Genomic DNA, 3,274 nt, shown 5'->3' with positions numbered 1-3,274 from the left:
ATATATATATATATATATATATATATATATATATATATATATATATATATATATATATATATATATATATATATATATATATATATATATATATATATATATATATATATATATATATATATATATATATATATAGATTTTGGCTCAGGTGCGGTGGTGCTCTCTCGTGCGGCCGTGCGGTCACACACCACTCAATGTTACGAAATACACCACTCAAAGTTAAGAAACACACCACAATGAAACACACCATAATGTGAAGAAACACACCACAGTGCATATTTGTGTGGTGTGTTTCTTAAATTGAGTGGTGTATTTCGTAATATTGAGTGGTGTGAACCGCACGGCCGCACGGGAGAGCACGACCGCACCTGAACCTGACCCTATATATATATATATATATATAATATGAAATTTAATTAACACGTATTCAAATAAGTCAATTCATAATTTAATGGGAATTGAAAAATGACAATTTTCCTTTTCACACTTCCAAATGACTGAATATAATGAGTACGAAAAATGTCACATGGGTTACATGTGTAGCTCAACTAGTCATAGAGGTGAAATTTGTCACAAGAGATCAATAATTAAGTTTCATCGACTGCGGTGTGAGAGCAACTTCTCAAATTGATGGGATTCGTTGTGCGTAATGAGCAAAAGTCTAACTTTTGCTACTCAATTGAGTCATCATAATTTACCTTCTACAAATTATCGAACTGAGGTGTGAGGACGCTTAGGGCTGACAATTCCATTTTTTATCACAAGAGCATGAAAAATGATATGAATATGTGATTTTAAGTGACGTAACAATCTATTATGATATGGAGTAAAACTTTTGCTAGTCAGTATAGGTGTGGGCACTTCGGTTCGGTTTTACCGAACCGAACCAAACCGAACCGTATCGAAGTGGTTCGGTTCGGTTCGGTATAAATCGAAAGAATCCATCGGTACTTAATATAGAGAAACCGAACGGTCATGTTTTTTACCGAACCGAACCGAAAATCGTTCGGTTTTTTAAATATATATAATAAATAATAATAATTAATATTGATCCGTGATGAGGGGATGATGGATGTACAAGATATTACTTTACAATTTGGATTGCTATGTTAATTTTGTGTTTGAATTGTTTTATTTTTATGTAATATTTATATTTTAGACTTTGGATTATGCGAATATGTATTGTTTGGCAGTGTGCTGTTTGGAAAATTAGTAAATGTTAAAAATTGAGCATCCTAAACCGAACCGAAATAATGCCGAACCGAAACCGAACCGTTTCATATCGAACCGAAACCAAACCGAACTTTATTGTAAAAATGAATGGTATCATTTTTTGTAATACCGAAATACCGATACCGATACCGAAAAAAACTGAACCGCATCCCGAAGTGCCCACCCCTAAGTCAGTATATCTTAAAACATAATAGGGAGTAAGTCTCAATCTAGATTATATTCCTGATATATCTCTAGTTTTTCTGGTAATTATTTTTTATACATTATGATCTAAGAGTTGGACAAAAATATTCATAACGTTATAACTTTTGTTATCTGTTCCCATTATTATTACCATGCACATGCATACACAGTTTCTTTTATTATATTCTTCAATGGTAATAATGTATGTAGAGACTATATGTTGTTGTAATATAAAGAAATAAATTTGATTTCATTTAGATTTTAATTAAATGTTATCATAATTGCTAAGCATCTTGTGCTCAGATGGCATGTAGTAACTCTCCTATATGGGAGGTCATGAGCTTCAGTGGAGGCTAATAGGTTGAGAAAGTACAAATGAATACATACTACAATGTAATAGGGTTAATTGTATTAAAAAAAATGTTATCATAATTATATTTATTAATTTATCATATCTAAAATTTTAACTTTAATAATATTAATCATACCATAATTATTACTCAAATTATCAACTATACTTTTAATATAATATGATTTCTACAATTATGAATAAAAAAAATTATATATTATTTAAAGAATATTTTAATATAATTAAAATTTTAACATGATTATTAATATTGTGGATATATTTTTGCGCATAGCGCATATAAAATACTAGTTCTTTCGATAAGTCTCATAAAAGTTTGGGAAAATTACATGGGTGTCCCTATAGTTTTTTTAAATATGGGAAACTGTCCATCAATGTTTCTAGAGTCCCTCTTACACTCTTACCACCCCTGACTTTATAAATGGAAAATCGTGATTATGGTATGTACCAAACAAAAGCGTGTTGCAAAGAGAATTGTTATACAGAATAAGAATAATAATAATTAACTACGGTCAGAATATTCTTTAAAATCTACACTTACCAACTTAAGTAATGGTTCCAAGTAAGCAACAACTTGTCAAATTGTCATCTTTTGATTTGTTTTTTTTTAAAAAATAAAATTAAAATCCCAAATAGTGCTTATTTAGTTACTATAAATGAGTACATAGTGGTTACCTTAGGATAAATAGGTTAAACAAATGTCAAAATGGAAAGGTTTTTTAATTATTTGGTGTTGGTAAATATATAATGCTGAATAAAAATGGGTAGAAATAATAATAATAATAATAATAACAATAATAATAATAATACTATATGATAGTCTTGATTGGTATGTGTAGATGAGTAGTGATGCGTGAAAAGAATATGGATTATTAGATGACAACAAGGAGTACATTGACGGCATTATTAGATCATCAATGCATAATTACCTGTTAGTGACCTGTAATACCAGTTAATGTAAAGATGACTTTTTTTGGCATAACAGATGTGAAATAGGCCATCGAACTTTACCTAAAAAATTAATTAGGTCTCAAACTTTTCAAAGTTACAATTAGATACATAAACATGTCTATTTAGTTCATCAAGACATAATTACCTGTTAGTGACATGTAATACCAGGTAAATATATATATGACTTTTTTTTACAAAAAATATGTCAAATAGGCCATCGATCTTTACCTGAAAAATTAATTAGGCCCTGCAACTTTTTAAAGTTGCAATTAAGTACATAAACATGTCAATTTAGTTCATTAAGATATAATTACCTGTTAGTGACCTATAATAGCAGGTAAATGTAAATATGACTTTTTTTTTTTGAAAAAAATATGTAAAATAGGCCATCGAACTTTACCTGAAAAATTAATTAAGCCCTCAAAGTTTTTAAAGTTGCAATTAGATACATAAACAATAGGCCATTGAACTTTAACTGAAAAATTACTTAGGCCCTCAAAGTTTTTAAAGTTCCAATTAAATACATAAAAATGTCAATTT

Source organism: Ipomoea triloba, chromosome 13 (genome assembly GCF_003576645.1).
Source record: "Ipomoea triloba cultivar NCNSP0323 chromosome 13, ASM357664v1".
Classification (NCBI taxonomy): Eukaryota; Viridiplantae; Streptophyta; class Magnoliopsida; order Solanales; family Convolvulaceae; genus Ipomoea; species Ipomoea triloba.
This window is presented reverse-complemented; position numbering follows the sequence as displayed.